Below are 26,636 nucleotides of genomic sequence, written 5' to 3' on the forward strand. Positions count from 1 at the left end.
ATGCTGACATCATTGTTCACGTTCTATTCGTCAGGTAACCCTTTGAAACAGGAACGAAGTTACTTCTGCATGGCTTGTTCTCAATGAACCTCTATTATAAGTCATTGTAACTCTTCATTCTATAACTCCTGTAATCAACTTTCCTTGCCCCACCTTTGGAGTATAGAACAAGATTTGCACATTTCTATGTCAGAGACATATTTTTAAATTCCCATTGTATTTCAGTTTTTATTAATGATTGGCTCATGGTCACAGTCACGAGTTCAGCACCTTTGCATATAATGACCATATATTCTCTAATTTGCTTGTTCATTTACCATATCTATATATCTATATATCTCTATGTAGCTGATACATAGATAGATGGATATCCATAGAGAGATATGTAGATATATAGATAGCTGAACCATGTCCCTAAAATGTATATTGTTGAAGTCCTAACAGTCCCAGTTAAAATGAGACCTTTAAGGTAAGAACCTAATTCAATCTGACTGATGTCCTCTTAATAGGAGGTCATTAGGACACACAGAGAGACAACCAAGGATGTGCTCCACAGAGGAAAAACAATGTGAGGACACAGCAAGAAGATGGCCACCTGCAAACCAAGAAGGGAAGCTTCAGGAGAAACCAGTCTAGCCAATACTTTGATCTTGGACTTGTAACCTCCAGAACTGTGAGAAAATAAAATTATGTTGCTTAAGCTACCCAGTCTGAGCTATTTTGTTATGGCTGCCCTAGGAAACTAATATTATGTGTGTATGTGTGTGTGTGTGTGTGTGCACGTTCACACACTTGTGTATTTACATATATTTAACTGCATTCTGTTCCCTATGCTGTTCTACTGGTTAAGGATATAAAGAAAAGAAACATTATTTCTTAAATTCTTGTGTACCTAAAACTAATATAGTGTTATATATCAATTATATCTCAAAAAAGGATAATATAAAAAAATTGAGGGAGACCCATATTAATAAAATAAAGATTACCAAAAGGGAATGTATAATAATATAGGTCTACACATGCTTTAAGGCAACTGCCTGGGAACTACACCTCTATATGGAGAAGTTTCATGGAGATGGAGATGCACAGGCAAAATTTTGAAAGAAAAACTGGATTTAACAAAATGAAAGGTCTTGTTCTTGGTAAGAAGATGGCCTCAGCTCTCAGGCTTGCCATACAAGTGTGACAGAGTATGGCAGATTTTAAGATTTGCAGTAGCACAGTGCTGCTGGCACAGGTGTGTGTGTAAAGAAGAGGCAGGCGGTCATCTCTTCAGTGTTCTTGAAAAGTGAATTCTAACTACCTTTTCTTTTACCTGGGGCTTCATTTCCTTGATGCCACTTTTTATCATTTTGGTATGTTGATTATTTTCCTTTCTGAAAGAAACAAGTTAGTTTAATTAAGCTTATTCATCTCTGTTGCCAATTAACTTTATAGGACCTTTCCCATACAGTGTGATTCTAACACTTCTTGGTCCACACCTTTCATTTGAAAAGCGTATTTAAAAATATGGCAATACTTTTCTGAGTTTCAGCCTTTTTTCTGACCATCCATTCATGCTGAGGTTCTTCTCTCAGCTTTTAACTTATTTTAATCTGCTTTAAGTTAATGATTAATGGCTACACCAGCTGTTATATGCTATCAGTACACAGAGAAGCATAAAAACACTTGCCAACACTTAGTCATAACTCTGGGGGTTATTTACTTACCTGTCTTCCCCTCCCCTATATTTGTTTGTTTTTGGATCAGTTCCTCTTTATTAGGTTTTAGTTTAGTGCTGTTTTTTTTTTCTAGCCAGTCAATTGTTCTTAAACTTTGGTGTGTATCAAAATCACCTTGAAGTTATTAAAAATGCACATTCTCTCCAAATGTTTTAATTCAAAATCTTTGGAGGAGTGATACGTAAAATGAGAAATCTTGCCCTAGTTATTAACTGATATGCAGAGCATTTTTATAAGTACTTTACAGTAAGTATACTTGCATCCTTTAATATGAATAATTTTTTTTCTCTGTGTTCGTGAGTCCACCCCTCATGATCACAGAATGACAAAATGTCTTTTCCCTGTGTTCTTTCTTGAGTCTACTTCTCATGATAACAGAATGGCAGGGTTCTATTTGTAGACTGATGCCTGAAGAATATTTACTAGAAAGCTCTTAGATTCTTGCCTTTGTACACCATGTATATACAAACAATAACTTCTTATGTATACACCCCGTGTACTACAATTTATGCTTTGAAGCCAAGACAAGCCAAGATGGCAAACATTGAAAGAGAAAATTAATTTCCTGTATTAGACTTAGTTTTAAGTCTATTGAAAAAGTTAAAAGTCCTGTATTAGTTAAGGTTTTCCCTAGAAATAAACCAATAGGATATGTAAATAGGAAATGAGACTTTTAATGAGGAATCGGCTCACATGATATGGAGGCCAGCAAGTCCAAATTTGTAGAACCAATATCCCAGTCGAGGTCTGAAGATTGGCAGGCTGCTGTAGAGCTAAGAAGAGCTGATGTCCTACATTCAAGGCTGTCAGACAGAAAAATTCTTACTTATTAGTTGAAGCGTCAGTCTTTTGCTTTATTCAGTCCTCCAACTGAGTCCTCACCCTCTTGAGGAGGGCAATCTTTGTTACTCAGTCAACTGATTTAAATGTTAACCTAATCCAAAAATAGCAGCACAGAAACACCAGAAAAGCATTTGACCAAATATCTGGGCACTCTGTGGGTTAGTCAAGTTGACACGTAAAATTACCCATCACAGGTCCCATGAGTATAATATTAAACTTGATCTGGGATGCATCGCTTTATGAGGTATGAAGTGTGATCTCATTTAACTTTTTTCATATATAGATCCCATCACCTTTTTCTCCATATAGATAACTTATTTTTTCAGCATTATTAATTAAATTCCCCATCCCTTTCCTACTTCATTCCCCTCCCCCATAAAAATACTGTAATATTTTAAATCTCTGTATATGGTGATCTGTTTTGAGGTACTCTGTTCTGTTCCATTAATCTCATTTTTCCATTCCTGTATCACTTCTACCTAATAATATTCTGATATCTAGTACAGGTCTTCTCATACTTTTCCTTTAGGTATTTCTTAGCTAACTGTGGCTTTTTGATGTCTCATATGTTTTAGCATCAGCATGCTAATTTTCATGAACAAAAATCCTATTTGTATTCTGATTAGAATTCATTGAATCCATATATCAATAGAAAATAATTGACTACTTTATGGCATTGAATTTTCCTATCCTTGACCAAAGTCAACTTCTCCACTTATGTAAGTTTTATTTAATTTCTTTTGATACTTTCTTATATTTTCTACATAAAGATATTGCATATCTTTTTTTAAAAGATTTATCTATTGATTTGAAAGAGAACATGAGTTGGGAGTGGAACAAAGGGAGAGAATCTCAAGCAGACTCCCCACTGAGTAGAGTGGGATCCTATGACCCATGAGAGCACGACAGAGCCAAAATCACAAGTAGGATGCTTAACCTACTGAGCCACCCACGCATCCCAAAATATTGCATATGATTTGTCAGACTTACTTCTAGGCATGTCATCTTTTTGTTTTCATTGGAAATATATTCTTAAATTCTAATTATTTTTGCATAATATATAAAGATGCAATTAATGTTTACATATCAGTTTTATATCCAAAAACTTGCACAACATTCTTTAAGATTCTACTGATCAGTTGTTTCTCTGGGGGCTGGGGGGTTATGTAAGTAAATATGCCAATAGTGAAAAATTTTGTTCTTCCTTTCTAATTCTTATAAATTACATGCAATGCAATAGACTTTGTCTTTTAATCAGAGTCAGGTCTCCTTACATTTATCATTATTACTGACATGCATAACTGCTTTTTTGTCTTTCCCTTCCAAGAGGCATTAATTCCATACACCTCTTGTAGTGTTATAGGAACTGGTTCCTTTCATGCCTTTTTGGAATGACTACCTAGTTCCAGAGGTCTTATATTTAGATTATTGTCTTGAAGGATAAGAGTTTTGACTCTTTTATTTGATGTGATTTATCCTATGTTCCTTCTCCAACTGATTGTGCAATGCCATTTCTTTTTCTTAAATATTTTAGATAATTGTTTTCATTTCTATTCGCAGAATTTCTTCCCAGTTTTGTCCTATTACCTAGATAACTTAAGATAACTAGATAACTTCTTGGCTTCTCCTCCAAACTGCACTTTTCTAACTTGAGTCTTTCTAGCTTTTGGATTTGGATGACTATGGATACAACAGCTCTTGGTTCAAATATATGTTATAAAAGTTTAACACTGCCAAGAAGATAGCCTACATCTCTGCCATATTATTTTCCTCCTTGAGTGGAGGGTCTTTTTTTGTTTTTCTGAGCTCTATACACTGGAACAGAGTATTTTTGGGAGGATATCATATTTCTCCCAGCTTTTCTCTCTTATAAGGAGGAGGAGAAATTATGTTAATTAAACATATTCTCTGATGGGTTCAATATGGCTGACTTTTTTTTTACTCTAACCCAGTTGACCCAGCCTCAGCACATCTAGAATCAGATTCCCAACATGGTATTTGTTAGAAAGTATTATACCTATGATAATAACAGAACGGTAGCCATTTCTGTTTTACCAGAGTCTGCTCTTCTGTCTTACAAGAAGTTCTATTTAGTGCACAGCATCATCTCTTCCTTTACCAGGAACATCCTTAGCTATCTCTCCTATGCTCTTAGTTCCTGCGTCCCTGGAGACATGAGTCTCTGTGGCACTATGGTTCAATGGGTAGATTGATCATATCTATGCTGAAACTGCATTCAGTTTGTACAAGGAGCAATCTAATTGCTTATCCAGACTCTAGGGAGACCTCTTTACACCAATTTCGTGGAATATGAGTTATAAAGAACTTCAACCTAGGTACTTGAATTATATACACTTCCATTCCCACTTTTCAGATTTCACCTGAAGTTTCCAATTCCAACCCCACTCTATCTTGCTGTTTGTCTTGATTTCTAAAAACACATAATGTTAACTCACCCTCTTATTCTCACAAGTTTCATATACTAACAGGGACAATTTGGCGAAATATTCCATTTCTGTCAGCAAGTTGAGCTTCTTTAGCTGAATTTCAATGTTAAGATCCAAGTAATCACTAAATCCAGTATAATTTCATTAATAATATCTTCCCATATTCTTCTTAGCAAAAAGCACCGAAAGACTTGAGTTCTTCTTTTTTTCTTGAGTTCTTTTCTACCTTCCCATGTGTCAAAATTTTTATATACTTCTCACCTTATCTTCACACTATAAAATACCCTTTCAGAAACTGGCAAACCTAGCCCATAGACACTGAAGCATTTGTGGCTTTTGAAAATATGTGCAACTCCTTTTACTCATATAATTTCTAAACCTTTCACTTGTTTTTCTTTCTTGGAGTCTTATTCCTATAAAACTTCATGGATATATTCCTGCTGTAATTCATAAATTCCCCATCCTGTCTTAGACACTGCACATTCTGAGTATATTCAGAAAGAACTTATATAGAGTATATTCCACTTTATTAAGAGGCTCTAGTCTTATCTCTAGCAGTGTTTGTCACAAATGAAATAAAGCAGGACCTATGGACTGTTCCAAACATGGACAATTCACTGTCATTTTTCCCCCATAAAGTATTCCAACTCTTACCTAACCCACAATTTCCAGTGTTGTCCCTTTTCCACTACTTCAGTAGGGAACTTTAGTAAGTTTACAATATCATATACATCTGAATGATCAGCTGGAACATACAATTTCAAATGCTGAGGTTTTCAAAGGTCATAAAACCCCCTTCTGAATTCTTTCTAAAACTTCTTTCTCATTCTAAGGAGGAGTTCCCAGAGCCATTATAAACAGGCCATAGGGGGAAAAAAATAAGCCATAGGTCAATGGACAGTGTCAGTTTTCCTGTTAAGTGAGTCAACTCTTGGGCAGTCAGACTGGGAAGGGTTCCTGGCTAATGTGTAGCACCTTGATTTAAACCAAGCTACAAAATTCAGATGATCCTGAACAATACTTAAAAATAAATCCAAAATTAACGGAGTCTCTCCATTCCTGGAAATCTAAATCCTCGATTTTCAACTATTTTTTTCTGAATTCTAGCTTCTTCTAAGTTCTTCTGGATTCCACTGAGTTAGTTCATTTAATATATACAATGTCACTGACGCATAAATGTTGGTGCTGATTAAACTCTACTCATCTGCATGGTTCTCAGCAACTTTCCTTGATTCTATGAAACACAAATGAATACCTTTAAGCAATAGGTTCATTAAAACTTTGAGTAAATGGATCTTTCCACAGTCTAATAGATAAATCAATTAAAATCCAAGACACTTTTAATGTAAAAAAAGGAAAGGAAAAAAGAGCCCAAGGCTTTCTCCACAATCTGGATGTTAGTCTTCTACTATGTCGTCCACTTTTCTCATTTCATTGATTCACATGGAATATTTCAGTTTTGTCTACTCCTTTTCACATAGTCTTTTGTACTGCTTGTCTGTCCATAGACATTTAAATAGTTGACTTCACTAATCTTTGGATCACCTATTCAAAATTCTAAAAGTCCACCCTGTTGCTCAGATGATTACAGAGGGAAGAAAGAGGTATTTTATGAACATAAAGTGCATAGTTTTGATCTTAAAAAAAATAATTGCTTTCATTTTGCCTCCTGATATTTTCCAACAATATAACATTATATTTATATGTTGGACTTGGAATTACTTTGTCTGCTTGTCTTTCACCTTCACTGGCTCATTTCTTTCTTTCTCATTTGGCTTAAAGGGAGGTTCTTCTGTCTTCTTTTCTTCTTTCCCCCATTCCTTTCTTCTGTGTCTACAATCCCTGACTTTATCATTTCTTCTCTCTTTTCCTTTTCCTTTTCCTTTCAGCTTTCTTTCCTATCACTCTCTGCTCTTAAGTCTACGAAAGAAAAAAAAAAGAGAGAGAAAAAATTACTTACTTCTGGCAGGTTAATTACTGATATCTTTCTGAAGAGAAAATATTCATCACCTAAATTCCTAAGTTGACATTTCGGTTAGTAGTCCTACAAATTATACTATTATCTTCATGTTTCTCACAGATTATAAATTAGATTGGTTCTTTCCTTGGATGTGATTTGACTGTAAAACCTCATACATTCCAGCAGGGGTTGGAGATGATGGTGGGAATAGCTTTTTGCCAAAGTGTCATCCCCTTGTGAATTCCAGGAGAAAGCTGCTACACGAAGATACTTCTACTACTTGAGTGATCTGCTAGGTCAGATTCCCCCATCAAATTTGTCAGTGTGAGTAGGTCTTTACTACTGTTATCAGCTTCAATTCCAGCCCTCTCATCACCATTTAACATTTCTCTGGCATGATTTAAATGGATTTTGACGGTATTCCAATATCGGAGAGCATATTGTGCCAGTATAAAACATGTTCAGTAGCTACAATCACAAAACATCTAAATTTATCCAATTTCATTTCTTGGAAGCTTTCTTCCCCTCACCCCACCTGCCAAACTAAGTCATTTTTTCCTGCCTAGTGGTACAAACAGGCCCCAAAGTATCCAATCTGGAAAAGGTTGAGATTGATTTAATGCTTTCAACTTACTTTTCATTATCCTTGTAATTCTGCATCTTCAAACAGTCGAGGTAATATTTCACTAGAATTTGTATGTTGGTTGTATCACAAAAGATTTTTTAAATATTAGGGCTCATGTATCCCAACCATTTGCCCATCATCCAATTTAACAGATGAAGAAATGCAACATAGAGGAAATAAGAAATTTCCCCCCAAACCATACTTCTTGAGAGTGGCCAAAGGTTATAGTCTCTGGTTATAGTCATAGGTTTCAGGCTCTATTAGTCGACATTAATGTACATTTTGGGGCAGTGCAGATGTTCTTCTAAGTACTTTGGAATAGGAATATTGACTATGTATTAGACAATATTCATGCTTGTTGATTACTTACCAACTCAAAAAAGAATCTTTTATAAATATTCTTGATATTATAAAATCTCTTTGCTACTGACTGTAGAAAATTACTACATATTTCAGTCAGTTATTAGATGTACACCATTTCTTGTAATATTCTTTTTTTAAGATTTTATTTATTTATTCATGAGATACACAGAGAGAGAGAGAGGCAGAGACACAGGAGGAGGGAGAAGCAGGTTCCATGCATGGAGCCCGACGTGGGACTTGATCCCAGGACTCCAGGATCAAGCCCTGGGCCAAAGGCGGCGCTAAACCGCTGAGCCACCCAGGCTGCCCTCCATTTCTTATAATATTCTAATATTAAGTTGAATCTTATGAAATTAGTGAATGATTTTCTTGCCTAAAATTGATGTTAATACTGTTTAATTTAATGCCTTGATGACATAGTAAACAGCATTTGGGACAAAAGTAATGTTAAAATCTGTCTCTTTATTTCCTAACTGTTAAAGAGGAGATGGCTGGGAGTGGGTAGAGGAAAATAATGAATTTTGATCAACTGGAAAGGGAAAAATAATCCAAAGGAAAATATTTCCTTTGTAAATCTTTCAAAAGGGCATTGCAACCAACAGATAATAGCAAGAATTAAAAGCTAAATATGGTAAATACTTGACAATGTCTCTTTAATGACTTCAGATCAATTTATCTTAGTGTGTGTATCCTGGTGTATTCACTCCTCCATCATGTATTGTAGCTTGACTGACTCTCAATTCTTGATGCCTCATGTGGGAACTGGCTCCATTAGCTTTAGTTTCCAGGACTGTAAAATATCTAATAAACTTAGCAACCAGCATGCCAAGTACATGCAATGTAGCCAGCTGGTGAAGTTTTCTTGCGCATTAAAGTGAAACTTTGCTTTCATTTTGAAAGGAGGCTTTGGAATCCTTTCTTTCATATGTAATGTCTCAGTGTTTTGAAGCCATTAATGTAAAACTCTTCATCTCTACCATGGCTTTCCTGTCTGCTGCCACAAAGAGGGAAGAGAAGTCAATATAAAGACAAGACAGAAGTCATTATAAAGACAATTCTTAACACTACCAACCATAAAAAAGCATGAAATTTTTCATAAGATATGATCATTTCAAGTTCATAAATCTGAGGAATTAACTACACATTTATGACACAAATACCAGAGGATATGAAGAGTCTTTCAGATGCAGAATCAAACGCAGATTATGTTCTCAGATCCACCTCGGTACCTCCAGGGCTCCATTTTTGGTACAGATACATAAATGTTCAAAGTCATTATTTCTGGATGTGTGGTTTACATCACTGATGATTAACACATTGTTTTCTTTATTTACCAATTGGTATCCTGATCTATTTCAAAAAGGTTTTGAGAGGATGCTAATTAACTTGGTGCTTGGGCAGGAGACTAAAGCAGGAATAAAACAATTTAACAGGGCTGTGACAGTCCGAATTCATAAAATTGAAACACATGAAGAGATATTTAAAATCTGGGACCATATGAATTAAATATAGAATATTCAGAATCATATCTTTGTGAGAGAGAAAATGAGGAATAGATTCACAGACAAGAAAGGTGCATAGTCTGACTTCTCCCTTCATTTTTTGGAAATAATAATGAATAAGGGACTTTAAAAAAAGTCCTAAAGTTAGTTTCTGACTGTCAAGGTTGGAATGTATATTCCCTGATTTCCAGTTCAGTATTCTTCTCCAATAGAGTCATAAAATGATCAAGGTAAAATTCCTCCTGACTCCCTGAAAGCACAGGAGGAACAAGTCCTATTCTTCTTTATAGAAAAAGATAAAGGTTGTGGAGAACTGGATTTTTGCAAATGGTAAATTAAAACACTTTCTTGGTGTCCTAGAATTTCCCCTATTGAAGGTGCCCAAGGGAATATAACTGCAGAAATTTCAGTAAGTGACAGTATGTAAATAATAGTCCTGATGCTGTGACGTATGAGGGCAAATACACCTTTCTGTAGTGTTCTTGACAGTTTGAGGAGAGAAATAGCAAAGAAAGTAATAGTTCTCTGCAGCAGCTGGAGGTTGCTTGGACACCAAACACCTTGCCCACTGGTAAAGTAATAAAAGGATATCAGTTTTTTTTTCTAAATATTTTATTTATTTGTTTGAGAGAAAGCAAGAGAGAGCATGGAGGGGAGCAAAGAGAGAGGGAGAAGCAGACTACCCGTGAGCTGGGAGCCAGAGAGAAACCATGAAAGAGCATGGAGCTCAATCCTAGGACCCTGGGATAGCAACCTGAGCCCAAGGCAGACATTTAGCTGATAAGGCACCTGGGTGCCCCAAACAGATATAACTTTTTAGAGAAGTAAATGTTTAGGATATCTGTGTTCATATCATGACTGTGGGACATCACAGGTGTGGTTTTTACTGGGTGAAATGACTAAAACTATTTTCTTTAAAATTAAAAATAAATGAAAACAGATCATTGCAGTTCTAGAAACAATATTTAGCTTGGAAAGAAAGAGATTAATGGCAAGGAGTAATCCAGATGTGCAACTCTCAAGATAGAAAAAAAATGAGGAGGCAAAACTTATAATTATTTTTGAAAAAAAAGAAAAGACTAGCCTGAAATTTAGAAAATTAGACATATGTACTATGTGGAAGTGACACTGAGAAATAAGGTGAACTAAAACCATCCAAATTAAAACCCCTAAAGTAAGAAAAGATAGATTGAAAAAAGGTGGGAAATTGTTTATTATTTGTTTGTGGACCCATGCTGACTAAAGGGATTTGAAATGTAACTGAGATGATTTGAGAACTGATTTTCAAAAGATATTTAAATAATTTTAAGGTCCATGGAGTGTATGATCTAGATCTAGTAACAATGAAACCCTAATTCAACAGGTTCAGAACTCCTTTTTTTTTTTTTTTAAGGTCCAGAACTCCTAAAGGACTTGCCCGATTGTCTTTTTATATAATTATGCCACAGAGAACTAACAGTATCTGGTAGTTTCAATAACTACACATGCATGCAGTCCCAGTTGGTATTTGTCTCCCAAAGGATAAAGGTATCTAGGGCTTAATCCTTTCCCAAGAGGCAAATTAGTAGCTTTTCTTAATGTACATCTTAAAATATGCAACAGAATTGATAGAACAAAAGTGGTAAAATTAGCTTTTTGAAAATTCACTTTTTTCACATATGTTAATTTTGGCTTGTTTTTTTGACCTTTATGAAATATAAAAAGAAGGGTTTTACATTAAGAAATATTTTTTCAAATATATTTTAGCAGTCAGTATTAGATGTTTGCCAACAGGAACTTTGCTTTTCCTCCTCAGTCCTAAAGCTTTGGGGAAAGATTTTTTTTCATTTTAAGGTTTATATATAAATCAATGGAAATAGGTAGGAAAAGGCACGTACTATTTAGAGATTCCAAGAAAGGACCTACTTTCCAAACCTTTTTATATATCTTGCTTTTACATCTTTAAACAGACTGCACAGGCCCTAAAGAAACATTAGCCACATATTAGTCCTGCTGTCAATGATCTTTGGATGAAGTACTCCATCCAAGGAATACAGTCATTTCTTCACAAGAAATTAGAAATTGCAATTTGTATGTTTCATGTGGATACGCGTGTACCAGTTTGTGTTTTATTGTACCAGCATTTCTCAAGGAATGGATTAGGCAATACTCTAGTCTCTCTAGCTCTGAAATCACATGATTCTGAGATTAACTTCAATTTCCCCTGACTGTGTAACAATTTTACAATACAGCCAGAACGCTCGTTGAAATTCTTACTGTCACATATGTGGCATAGGAAAAGCACAAAGATTTTGACCATTAAGGAGAGAATGAAGCAGATGACATTTGTAGCAATACAGGAAGGTACCTGTAATATCAGAATAAGTTATAGAATCTATTTAGTTGGATATGGTTCTTCCAGTTTCTGCCCTTGCGTAATTTTTTTTCTTATTCTGTTAGGATTATTCTAGATTTTTAGGTATTATGACTTAGAGCCCTTTCCAACAGAAACCTTATAATCATGAGCTAGATGTCTTTTTGCAATTATCCTAGATGATTTTTTCCATCTCTTTACCGTTGCTATGCACCACAATTGTTGGTTTGCTCTTTCCCATTTTTTTGTCAATATGGTGACAGAATTGCTGTGCAATTTTGTAGAGCTTTATGATTCTAGCCACATATTTTGGAAAAGAAAGCTCTTCACAATGGGTGGTAGCATTTCTAGCAATTTTATTTATGTTTATATTCCTTTTTAATAATGTTTTTGGCCAATCTTGAGAGAAAAACATCCTTTTAAACGTATGTTTCATTGACAGGCATTATAGGAATATTTTCAGGGGTTTTAGCAAGAATGTGTTCAGAGTAATTTTCACCTAGTAGCAGTTGGATAATTTTTATATCCAAAACAGCTTATAAAATTCCAATTAATTCATTGATACTGGCCATATTATGTTCGACAGCCAAGGTCAGTCTTGCTACCTAAATATTAGTATCTAGAATTTATAATTAAACCATAAGGCTTGCTTGCATTGTTGGATTTTTTTTTTGATAATATAGAAAGTAGATTATAGAAGATCTCTGATAGCTAATCATGCTCCTGAGCAACTCTGAGCTGCTCTTAGACTAGCATACTCCTTATTCTGGATAAGTTATTTGAAGGGAAAAAAAGCTGGAAGTGGCATAGAAGAGGCATCCAGTGGATCAAGAAAACCACTAATAAACACAATGTAAAGAGTTTTGAAAAATGCTAAAATTCATTCTGATAATCTCAAAGAGTTTATGATATGACATGTATTCCCAAATAAAAATATAGTCTCACCTCCTTTAACAGAAAATTACATGATATTCATATTCATTGGAATATATTTTGAAAAACACAGTTTTAGATAATTCCTTGTTGGGATAGAAATCCCTTCTTGGGGCATCTGCGTGGAGCAGTCAGTTAAGTGTTTAGCTCTTGATTTTGGCTCAGGTCGGGATCTCAGTGTCCTAAGATCGAACCTCCTATCAGGTTCTGAGCTCAGTGTAGAGTCTGCTTAAGAGTCTTTCTCCCTCTCCCTCTTCTCACCCCCATCGCCCATGCCCTATGCATGTACTCTTCTCTCTCTCTCCCTCAAATAAATAAGTAAATGAAATCCACTCTCGCTTAGAAGTTTTGTTTATAGTATTTTTTCTAACACGGTAAGAGTACTTCTTCTACATCTGCAGCTGTATATAAGCAAAACAGTGAATATACTGATTCCTTCCTTGGATTGCCTTTTAATTTCTGCCCATTTTGTACTTGCCACTCCAGGCCTCTTTGTAAAGAGGCTAAGTCTGTGACATCACCTGGTATTCTGGGCTGATTCTTGCAACAGTCCTTTGCCTCCATCTAAATCTGTTGAATAGTGTCAATATTTTTTGCTTCAGAGCCTAATTCCATGCTAAAGACTCTCATAGACTCTGAAGAACTTTGTGGAGACTTACTGAGCTCTTTCTCTTCTATATCATTGATGGCCATCAGAAGACAAGGCATCGCAGGGTTGTGGGATTGAGACCTGTGGGGATCCACACTTGGCACGAAGTCTGCTTGAGATTCTTTCCCCCGCCCTCCTCCTCCCCTTTTGCCCCCTCTCCCCACTCACACTCTAAATAAATAAATAAATAAATAAATAAATAAATAAATAAATAAATAAATAGATAAATAAATTATTTTTAAAAAATTATTTTTGAGGGGAAGAAGTTAAGCTAGATCTTCTTGGGAATTGCTTACCACATAGGATTATAGTTTACCTATAGACTGCACAAAAACTAAGGAAAATTAGTAAAGAAGTGCTACAGAAAAAAGTATTTGGAGAGTATTTGATGCTTTAAAGAAGTATTATAATATTTCTAATGAAGAAAATCACAATGCCATTGAATTTTTCGCTACTTATTTTATTGTTCACTACTTTTTCATTTAAAATTACCAAAGTGTATTTGCTTTATTGGGCAGCTGTAACTAAATATCACAAGCTGGCCTGCTTAAAACTATTCTCTTACAGTTCTGGGGACTAGAAATCTGAAGTCATAGTCTTGGCAGGACTCTGTCACCTCTGAGGTTATAGGGAAGAATCTGCTCCACACCTCTCTCTCCTAGCTTCTGGCGACTTCTGACAATACTTAGTATCCCATGGCTTTAGCTTCATCAATACAATTTCTGCCTTCACCGTATATGGCCTCCTGTCTCTTCACTATTCAACCTACTATAAGTATGGCATGTTTTAATTAAAGACAAAAAATAAAAGTACCAGTGAAATAGAGTTAATAGAAGGTTGATAGAAATATTTTGGGTCAATATAATGATGTTTTTTAAATAATCATTTCATCTATCCATAGTTTGGCTCTGATCTCAATATGAGAATATTCTTTTTAAATAAAATTTTACATATAACATTTCTATTTAACCTTCCATTCTGTCTCTAGAATTAAAGCTATAAGACAGTAAGGATTTTTTACCCTTTTTCAAAACCAAAAAATCCAGAAAGTATTTACTCATTATGATTAAATAAGTATTAGTTAAATTAATAAACAAAAATACCAAATTAATGTTGCATAACATCTATTCCTATTTTATTCTTTTTACTCTTACATTTCTTTTTTTAAAGATTTTTAAAATGTATTTTATTTGAGAAAGGGAGAGATGGGAGTGAGCACAGGAGGAGAGTGAGAGGGAGAAGCAGACTCCCCACTGAGTGTTGAACCTGATATGAGACTCGATCCCAGGACCCTGAAATCATGACCAGAGCTGAAGGCAGATCCTTAAGCAATGGAGCCATCCAGGTGTCCCACTCTCTTGTTTCTTTAATGTACCCTTTGTTTTATATTCTGTCACATGAGACATGCTTTATTTGCTTTACCTTCTGTTTTATTTTGGGAAGTAACTTTAAGCCTTCCTTTAAAAAGTTGAACTAAATTTTTCAAATAATTAAAGTCCAGAATTAAATAATGAAGTTGTACTTTCCACTATGAAAGAGGAAGAATTAATGTTCTTGTTTTCTCCAAAATCTCAGGCTTTCTTAATTTATGCTAGGAAAATAATTTAAATTGCTGTTATGATTATATTAATATAATTATATTTAAGTTTCTGAATTTAATTTTATAGCTAGAATTGTAGCAGTTACTTGGATTTATATCTGACTAGTTAATTAGTATTAGCACTCACTAACATTTCCTATTCTACAAAATTCCTGCTCTCTTAAATCCTTTATTTTTATTGATCACCTGATGGGCTAGACTGTATTCTCTAATAACCTATTTAGAAAAAGTAACATAGGGGGATCCCTGGGTGGCGCAGCGGTTTGGCGCCTGCCTTTGGCCCAGGGCGCGATCCTGGAGACCCGGGATAGAATCCCACATCGGGCTCCGGGTGCATGGAGCCTGCTTCTCCCTTTGCCTATGTCTCTGCCTCTCTCTCTCTCTCTGTGACTATCATAAATAAATAAAAATTAAAAAAAAAAGTAACATAGGAATTTACCATATTTGGGCAGCTCTGGTGGCGCAGTGATATAGTGCCGCCTGCAGCTCAGGTGTGATCCTGGAGACCTGGAATCGAGTCCCACGTTGGGCTCCCTGCATGGAGCCTGCTTCTCTCTCTGCCTGTGTCTCCGTGCCTCTCTCTCTCTCTCTCTCTCTCTATGAATAAATAAATAAAATATTTTATAAAAAAAGGAATTTACCATATTTGTAAACACCTTTATACAAATTTTACATATTTCCATGCATGACCAGTTGGCTGGGTATACAATTTTATGTTCAAAGTCTGTCCTAGAGCCTTGTCAAATGATTTCATATGAAATTCAGTCCTGGGACACCTGGGTGGCTCAGCGATTGAGTGTCTGCCTTTGGCTCAGGACGTGATCTCGGAGTGTGGGATCGAGTCCTACCTCAGGCTCCTGCATGGAACCTGCTTCTCCCTCTGCCTGTGGTCTGCCTCTCTCTGTATCTCTCAGGAATAAATAAATAAAATCTTTAAAAAAAAAAGAAAATTCACTCTTATGTATAAAGTCTAATAGAAGCCTTTTTTTTTTTTCCTTTAAGTAGCTCTTTTCCTGCTTTGAATGTTTAGGTGTTTTCTTTCTATATCAAATTGAAAAGTTACAGCTAGCATATGTGTAATTTTATGTCTTTTAATAGTTTTTTATCTTTTTCAGAAATATATTTGGATTTTTATAAAAAATCTATTCAATAAATATTTCAGTCTGATTTTTAAATTATCTTTTTAATATAATAATTCTTATATAATTTCCTATTAGTTATAATGTAATTATTTATTACCAATATTTCTTTCTACAGAATCCTTTTAATATGTGTAGCTTTGATTTTTGTTAATATCCTAAGATAGTTTCTCTCTTTATTTAAAACTCAGTTTTCATTTCTAAAAAAATCCTTTCCTAATTGTTCTTGGCAACAATAATTAAATAATAAAAAAACAATAATTAAATAATATCACCACCATAATGGCAAAGCAATATTGTTTTGTTTTGTTTTATAACTATTAAATTTATATGGAAAGAACCAAGTCTTTTAATCACTGTTCTCTACTCACATTGGGAGGCATCTCTGCCTAGCAACATGTCATCTCATCTTATTCTCTCTCTCCTTTGGTTGTACAGATTATATCTCTTAAGATCATTTTTATCCTACCATGTTAACCTCCTGAAGCAGATATTGTTTTTTTTCTTTTCATTAAAATCAGTTTTTAAAATATACATTTCCTGTGTATCATCCTAGTAAAAGTAACTTCTCTAGAATTGCATTTGGTTTTCACGTATTATCCATGTGTGAGAGTGTGTGTGTGTTTGTGTTTGTTTCTGAGAATTAATACTAGAACAAAATGAGACTGGTCTAGATCCCAACTGATAGAGTGTTGGAAATACTGTTAATAAACAGAAGGAAAGAAATGTCCTTTTAACCATGAAGGAAGAAAAAAAAAGAAAGGAAGAGGAAAGGGAGGGAGGGAGGGAAGAAAGAAGGAAAGGTTGACATTCTCAATATATCATGCAGTCTGCTACGATGTCTTTAAAAACTAAAACTGTCCCCCCCCCCCCACTGGAGGAAGCTCCAGATGGCAGTAGACACAGTATGAATATTTTCACAATATAGATTCTTGCACCTCTCCTTATCATTAGCTTTATCTCTTGCTTCTAAATTATAATCAGAGAAAACTAAACTTGGGATGAAGTCAGTCGTGTTATCTTACTCTTCATCTTGTTCCCTATAACCCTGAAAATCAGTGTTTAGAGAAACTGTATAACCTACCTTTTGCTCTCCCTAGTGTTTGCAGCTTGAAATTTCAAAGTGATGACTTTTCCGAGGGTACAGTCCTTACCCTTTGCCTGCCTCTCTTAGGTTGAGTGATTGTATTAGATCAGCAGCAAAGAAATATATGGTCAACCTACCACTCTCTAGACAGCATTATCCAGACCAAGCAACTCTACCTTTTTGTGCAGATGGGAACACAATTTAAGAAAACAAAAACAAAAAACTTCAGATGGAGCATAGACTCTTAAAGAAAAAGCATCTCACTGTGTATTAAGCTTCAAGTAACTAGGAAGCTTAAGTTTTAGAGATTCTGACATCAATGTATTCTCCATATATTTTTAGCTACTGGAGGAAAGAAGTAACAGGGAATCTATGTTAAAAAATAATGAATAAGGACATTTCTTTCAAATCATTGAATACAGAAGTCTAAATTAACAGTTATCTTTAAGGAATCCATACTCTTTTATAAAAACATTCCAACTGTAAGAAAATAGATAAATTTGGGAAGGGAATTACAAGCTACAGATAATCTAAATTTATATATTAAAAAAAAAAACTCCTGAAGATTACAGAATCGATTAGAAAAGTACTTATGTTTAACTGCATGCTTGTTATTTTCTTTCCTTGTCTAGGAAAGATTTAAAAATACTGAATTAAGAATATAATCTCAAAACATTTTGCATATATTTATTCACATACTTTCCAGAGCTGATACTGTTGAGCAGTAAGAGAAAAGCTAAATATTTCTCTCTTCTCCTCAATGCTAGAACTTCACTTCACTGCCAATCACCTTTAAAGGAAGAAAAAGAAGAAGATTAATAACTTTAAGAACTTTGCTACAGTAGAGCTCCATTTCCTCCTTTGCACCATGACAATCACACATTAGGTCTGTATATCTGGTAACCAACATAGTGCTATTATAATTGCTTACACCATCTGAAGTCTTTTTAAAACACGCTAAGACGAAATGACAAAATTCATTTTTAAAATTTTTTGTGTTAGCCTATAGTTGCCATTTACCATAGTCTTCATTTTTTTTCAAAGGATCATAATGATTCTCGAGTGTCATTTCCTTGCACCTAGAGGACTTTCTCCAGTCCTTGCTTAACAACAAATATCCCCAGTCTTTGCTTTCTTGGAATGCCTTTATTTTGCCTTATATTGAAAGAACAGATTTGCTGGATACAGGCTTCTTGACTTGCAGTTTTTTATTTTTTATTTCGTTTTCTCTTTTTGTACTTTTACTCTGTCATTCTACTGCCTTCTAGACTCTATTTAATTCTGATGGTAAATAAGCTATTTCATTGATTTCATTGATGCTCTCCTGTATAAAACGAGTTGTTTTTGTCTTGCTGCGGTCAAGATTTTCTTGTTGTATTTGGATTTTAAGAAACAGGTGATAGCATACCTGGTATGACTGTTTTTGTTCTTGTCCTATTGAAATGCTCTTATCAAATTTTGACATGGCTTCCGTGGTTTGTACTATTTCTTTAAGTTAAATTCAAGCCTTCCTAGGACCTAAACGAATAAAAACATAACCGTGGCAAGACTAATTTGGTAAGTTTGTTTTAAACAGCATAAACAGAAGTTTATGCATTGGAACATAAGGGTGTTATAAAGATCACTGACAGAAAACAGGAAATGGGAATTATAGGGTAAAGAAAAATGAAATATGGAAATTATACTCAATAAACCACTAGTAATAATAAGTGTACATGTTTTGAAAAGCAATGACAACATCTTTCCAAGAAAGAATATTGTCAAAAGTATATGGCTGTATTAGATTCTGATTGTGCCATGGTGAATGACTTTTAGAGAGAGTTGGAAATGACTACAAAATGATATAAAGAAAGAATTTAGGAATCAATGTTAAATCTAATACTGTCTTAAGAAGAATAAATAGTATTGTCTGTCAAAGACTAGCAGTGAAGTTGAAACACATAAACATACAAAGTGTTCAGAAGAAGAATGGAATTAATGAAAGAAAGATGAAACTAGGTAAGATGAACTTAATGTATGTATGACTTGACTTTTTTTGTTGAGTTTCTCAATGAGAATAAATGTAAATATGCATAACAATTAAGGAAATGTTACAACAAAATATTTGATATCTTACTTAGAGGTCTTGGAAATGACACATACTAAACTGAGAAGAAAGTTCATGCTTGGTTATGCTTGAATATGCACACAGGGATGTAAAACAGTATGATTTTGGGGGGTTTCTTCCATGTTGATGGTTCTGTAATATGCATGCAGATGACTAGGAAACTGAGGTGTCATATTACCAGTTGAATCAGCATAACAAATATGTGTAGAATATACTTTATATACTTTGAAACATGCTAACTATTCACTGAAGAAAGTGGATTGAGGAATTGACAGCCCTACAAAGGATCATTGAGAAATCTAAAAACAAAATCAGAAATGGTTAGGCCTATAATTACATTTGGATCAATTTGTAGGTAATATCAACTGAAGAATAATTTTCTAACGTAACATGGGTAGGACATAAATATCTTTGAAATTCTTATATTAGCTAAACAAATAGCAAAGGTGGAAAGTGGGCTTCCTAAACTCTGCATATAGTCATTAGTACTCTTATTACCTCTTGAAAATGGCCATGAGCCATTATGAAATTCTCTCTCTCCAGACCAAACTAAAACACTATTCACTGGATATGGAATTCCAGAAGAGCTGCTAAGTGATAATGGAGCCCAATTTATGTCATTGAAGCTCCAAGGCTTTCTTAGCTCAAATGGAGTGAAATACATTCATTTTGCACTCTACAGGCTAGCCACTAATGGCCTCATCCAGCACTTTGGACAGTTGTTCTGTAAGCACTTTTTGCTGGAAAGTGAGAAGGCTGCACAGTGCAACAGCAGCTGCCTGACGCTCAGTTGTCCTTCTGCTGTGTCGAGGGCATTCACTTATCATTAGGTGAACTTCCCACTCTGTTACTTCTGGTCAAAGACAAGCACTGCCTTTTTTGATCTCAGAGAACCAGAAAGACCAACAAGATCTTTCAGAGCAAGGTGATTTGGAGGAAAAAGCATTACGAAATGGGCCATGAGAGCACATTTTCAAGCTGCTCTTTTAGTGTTTGTTGTTCTTTCTGCCTACGGAAAAATACAACTGTTTCATGATGATAAAAAAAAAAATGAAGGGATAAATGAAGAGATGTAAAAGGGAAGCAAACAAAGGGGAGAACATATTTTCATAATAATGGATACCGATTCTCTTATCTGGTACTTGCAGATATCAATAAACTATATGAGTAGTTTAGACTTGAAATGCCTTAACTCAGCATGAGATGGTGGATAGGACTCCAAATGAGGTTAATAGAATTTACCTAAAAGGAGTAATTTATGATCCATTAGGGTATGTAAAAAAATCTTGAAAGTTTTATTTTCATGCATTCTTTTGCATTTCTTTGTTTTTAAATAAAATGTAGAAACAGAATTAATGTAATAGCACCAACATATATCTTGTAAATAATTAAATATGCAAATTTTAGGGGTAAACTGAATTTTATTTTTATTTATAAAGACATGGAAAAATGGATATTATCAATCTAGTGGAATGATCTACAAGATCATAATGAGAAGACGTAAATTCTAATACAAGCACTGCCTTGATTCATTCTATAATCTTAGTCTCATTATTAAATTTGTTGTACCTCAAATGCTTTTTTTCCAAAGCAAGGAAAATAAATATTTCTTCTTTCATTTTCTTATGTTGCTATTGCTGTTGTAAAAAAATAATAAGTCACAAAGAGCATTTTAAAAAGTTATAAGAAATGTAAAACATATTTTGAATGGATTTTCTACTCATAAAATTTTGCTTTAAGTTGGCTTTTATGTGAATTAACTATTTATCCATTTTATTTACTTACAAGGAATTATAAGGCTTCCAATCAACTATAAAAGATGTAACATTGGCTGAGGTACACTGACACAGGATTCCAGATATGACTGGACCTCAAAAAGTCAAAGTAAGGCTCAGGGGAGATTTGTTTTAACTTATAAGGAAAGATGAGTTACTTAAGGTTACCAGACAGAAGATTCTAGTTCCAAAAACAAGCTTAGAGAAGATAAGGACAATAATTTTTTAAAGGATTTGTTTCAGAAGAATAGCCTACCCAGATGGTTTTTGATAAAGTGGATAAAATGTTCTGGTCATCAGGATAAGATAAACTAGGCTTCTCAGGATCTTGTGGCTCTTAGTAGAGTAGGGGGTAGGAATGAGGTTTGAATACAGATGTCTCAGCAGGACTTTGAATGTATAAGAAAATAAACTTAATGCTAATCTAGCAAAAAGGGACAGTTTATTTCTACTTTATGTTTTGTTTTATGCTTTGGTTTAATATAATTCATGAATCATAAGTTTGTGATCAATAAAATGATAAACACCTCTATCCTTTTAGAAATAATATGAGTATAAAACATCTTTTTGGTAATTTTTGGACTGTAAGTAGTAGTCCAATTCTAAGTCACCAAGTTGGAGTAGTTTTCAGTGAAGAGGAGAAAGTCATAACCTAAAAAGAACAACTAACAAGCTCTACTAGGATGTGCACCTGTCAGCAAAAATGAAAAATTCACTGCTATTATAATTATTAATAAACAGAATTGCCCTTTGGATTTTGAAAATAATTTTAGAATAATGAATACATGATTCACATGATCACTGACTTTCAATGTTCTATCCTGTGTCCACTATATTTAAGGCAATGTCTGGGATCGAGGTGTACAAAAAGAAACAGGACATGTATGAAGAACTTCTGTTCTAAAATGAAGCTGGCATTTGAGCTTTCCTTTTTTTTTTTTTTTTTTTTTGCTTTGTAATAGTTTACATAGCATTAGCATTGTTTGTTCCTTGAAAATTTTAAATAACTCACTTAAAAAACTGACATTGGAAATATATTTGATGATGTGTATCTATCTCTATATTATTATCTTTGGTCATATAGTTTGTTATAATTAACTCTCCAATATTTGACTGTTAAAGTGGTTTCACATTTTCAGTATTATAAAAAGAATGGAGTTGCTATAACTGGTTGAAACAAATTAAAAATCATAAATCTGCAAAAATGAAATTAGAAATATTGAAAGAAAAATCCTTATAGATGCATGAAGGATAACTCCAAACTCTCCCATGAATATGTTTGATTTGGGTTTAAAATCCAAAAAATTTCATAGTCATTTTTCTAGCAAAGGCAGCTATTATTTATGTAAAGCTTGACTCTTATAAGGAATTTTTAATTGCTAAAATAATGGTGCCTATGTCTACCTGATTACTATTTCTGTACCTTCAGTCTGTGAACACTCGCAGAGATTGCCAATTGCCTTGGCCAAAATGCATTCTCCTTTCCATCTATAAAAATAGGTATTTTGATGGAGTACATGGCTATCCAGCTAACTAAAACAGTTACAATTTCCATTCTTGCCAGATAGGGTCACATGTCCAATTCTGGCCAATGGCATATGAGCAGGATTGACGTGTGCAACCTCTGAATCATACCTTTAAAACTAAAGCATCATACAAATTATTTCTTTTTTCATCTTTCCTATGGGCTGTAAGGTGGTCATTCTGACCAATTTCCACCAAACTGATAAGATTATAGCCTAGGAATATCAGAGCCAAAGAGATGGAAGAGTTTTACATCTCTGCCACTTCTAGGTACTTTGCCAATCCGAAATAATCTATCTCCCTGGAGAATTTCATCATAGAGAAATTAATTCACATTTATCTTGTTTAAGCACTCTATTTCAGGACACCTTGTCACCATGGCCTACTCTGTATCCTAATATAACTTTTAATGAAGATAGTCTGAGAGACATATAAGAACTCCTTAGGTTTAATAATAGGAAGAATGGGATTTGCTACAGAGTTGCTAGGACATTTGAGCCTGGTTATTTTCATGTTTTTCCACAATAGCCAACATTTCAGCCATCAACACATTTCAGAATTAGGAATACTAAGAGTTTGTTCCAGGCTATATTTCTATTAATTTAGAACCATGTTAACTAGAATTATTATTTAGTATAATAGAATAGAAAATACATGGCGATAATATTTTTTAGGCTTATCCAGAAATGTGTGCCATCTATCAACTACATTAGACTTTGTTATCTAATATTGTGTTAATTTGAAAAGAGTCTCAGTCATTTTTCTACCCCATCCCCTTCTAGGTACCTCTCAACACCTTGCTGGGGCTTTTTACCACATTTTTGTACATTTTAAAAATAAGAACTGTTGACAGCACATCTGTTGTAGAGTTGACTAACAGTGTATTAGTGTATTGTCAGGGTCTTCTCAGGATACACAAGCTTCTAAATGCAAAAGCAAGTTTTATTCAATGCCATTCTAGATCAGATGTAGAAATGTTGATAGGACAGACCATTGTAAAATGGTTTATTATCATAAATAAGCCATAGTGTTAGTATGGGAGGTATTGTTAATGCATTTGACATAGAACAATTTGCTTTGCTTCTGCTTTTACCTTCTGATTTCCTCTGATGTTCTGGCGTGCAATTTTTCTCACTACCCTTTAACTTTTAGTGTACGATCCCACAGTAAAATTTGTTAAATGTTAGCCGCTGTTGAATGAGATTTAGTGACATGGAGAGTTCCTGCTCTCTTTATAATTTAAAAAGTATCCTTTTTCATATTTTCTTTATTTGGATCGTAATGTTTTTTTTTTCTTTTGAAGCTCTTCATTTGCAGGATAATGTCAGTTCCTTCCAGGAAATAATAATAATAAAAACATTATCCAGCTAGAAAGCTTCTATGCTTTTATTTAATAGCTTAGCATTTGTGTGGCTTTTAAGAACACTCTTAAAGCTTCTTGATACTAAAATTCCTCTAACAGTCACGTTTACTTTCCTGTAAGTACCTTCACTAGTATATGTGATGCTACATAAAACAAGAATTCAGGGCAGGATTTCTGATGGTTAGATGGAAGTGTGACAAGGACAGGTTAGTCATAGTCTGTGGAAGTACTTCTGGCAGCCTGCAGGCTCGGAGGCAAATGCTGTGAGCCTATCACCAGGGAGCTGCCCCCTGGTGGATTCCATCAGAGAATTCTGATTATTATCTATGATTTCAAGAATAGATTTCCTCCACTGCCTTCCAGTTAGTCAAATTTGAATTCTTGTGTGTCCTGGAGCTGATAATATTAATTGTAGTCTACAGCATTAAGTCTGGTTCAGACAACTAGGAATTAAATCAGGGGTCGCTGCCCAAAAGGAGAAAGGATTTGGCTAGAAAAAATTTTCCTTCAGTCAGGCAGAAAAAAATACAGGGAAAACTAACATAATGTAGCCAAAGCTATGCCTGCCTAGACATAGGTGTGTCTCAGACAAGCAAGCATGTGGACTCATAAAAGGTTTCCTGGTTTCCGAATGGAAGTGCTGTGAATCACCTCATACATAAGCGAGCCAGCTAATTCCCCATGGCTCAAGACATCCTCTCATTGATTTATGATGATTCTGCGGCAGAGCCCACTAAATTGCCGAGGATGTGCACTGAACTCTGAGAGCTTAAAGAAACCTGCCTTGTGGACGCACCATATTTTTTTAATAAAAATATTTTTCACGCTCAAGGTTCTACCTTTTTCTTCCTACCTGATATTAAAATATGTGCCTGAGAGTTTCAGGTGTCTTTTGAATCATTTATTATGCACTTTCATTTTCAAAAGCATCAATATTTAGAGAAATTACTAATCTCGAGGATGATTTCTTTGGAAAGAGTTATTTTCTCCTTAATTCTTGACTTTTTCTCTTCTACCTGCCTCCCAATATTTTTTTTTTTTCTGCTTCAATTTTTTTCTCCTTAGAGAGCTAGCCAGAAAGCCCTCGAATTTTATGCTAAAGCTCCATGCTCTTGCTTGGCCTGGCAGGGTTCTCTGCATGTCCATGAAAGTGAATAGACCTGCTGTACCAAGCCTGTGACTGAATGTAATTCCCATACTCCACACCTGATCCTCAAATCCATAGCACATATGCTGTTTAAAACAAACCTACCAAATTAGTCTTGCCACGGTCATGTTTTTATTCATTTAGGTCCTAGGAAGCCTTGAATTTAACTTAAAGAAATAGTACAAACCACCGGAGCCATGTCAAAATTTGATAAGAGCATTTCAAAAATCTGATTAAATGAAATGAAAGCATGAACTGAAGAAGAAATTTGATGATAAAAAATGTTTTTATTCACTAAATTGCTATGAATTAATAATATTGTAACTTTATAAAAATATTAACATTAGCAGTTTTCTTCTGTCTCAGCTATTATTTAGTAAGTATAAAAACCATATCTATCTTTTTTATTCTTCTATATGGTGTATTTTATTAGTTTGGATGACTATTAACAAGGTAATGAAAATGCAAATTTCAGCTTATATAGCATCTTTCTGCCTGAAATCTAAAAGTTGTGGGCTGCTTATTTTTTTTTCTACTTAGCTTTGTGCTTTGAATGACATCAGTGTGGGTTTGAAAGCATTATTTTTGCCTTTACAAAACCCTGGAATCCTCCCTTGCAATCACAGGATGGATGCACTCGCTAAATAATTCCTTGTTTTCCAAAGGAGGTATTGCTTCAGGCTGTGGGATCTTACACTGAACAAGGCACAAAGAGAAATGGACTCTACGTCTAGGCCACTCTATTTAATCATTCATTTTCAAGAAGGACAGGAAAGACAGGCAGGTGGGGAGTAAAAAAATAAGCAAGTAGAGTACATTTGCTTTATTTTCTATTTAGGGGCATCCATACAAGATTACTCTCTAACACACATCTTTGTAGCATAATATTTAAAAACCATGACAATAAAAGAATGAGACAAATTGGGCAGTTTTTATTTTGGGAATATATCACAATCAACCTAGCCTCTGGAAATAAGAGAATATGTAAATTTACAGGCAAAAAAAAATCATTTCTTACCTTTCAGTATCATTTGTGTGAATAAGATTTGTGTAGGGCAATATCAAATATTGTTTATACACTAAAATAAGGCATAAATTTTTTCATATTTAAAAGAAATATATTAAATAAAATATCTCAAAGGCTTCCAAAATATTATCTTAATTGAGTAGAGCACATTAAAATCAATGGCGGGAAGAAGTTGAACCAGTATTGCAAAGTTGTGCAAAGTTAAAGAATTTTCATTTTAATCATTCAAATGCTTATATATAGCAGATCTATCCTATTAATATAATCAACTTCAAATATAGAAAGCAAATATCTAATATGTTATTTCTGTCTATATCTATCAATTATATATTAATAACTATATCTATTAGAATTCAGTTAATCCTGTTTTTAGTGTATTACAAGTAAGGAAATAAAAATCCCTGCAAAATGAAATAAAATGTTTTTTCCAGATTTCATATATTTAAGCTATCAACCTGACACTTTTCTGTG

The sequence above is a fragment of the Nyctereutes procyonoides genome, unplaced genomic scaffold, assembly GCF_905146905.1.
Source record: "Nyctereutes procyonoides isolate TBG_1078 unplaced genomic scaffold, NYPRO_anot_genome, whole genome shotgun sequence".
In the NCBI taxonomy this organism is placed as follows: domain Eukaryota; kingdom Metazoa; phylum Chordata; class Mammalia; order Carnivora; family Canidae; genus Nyctereutes; species Nyctereutes procyonoides.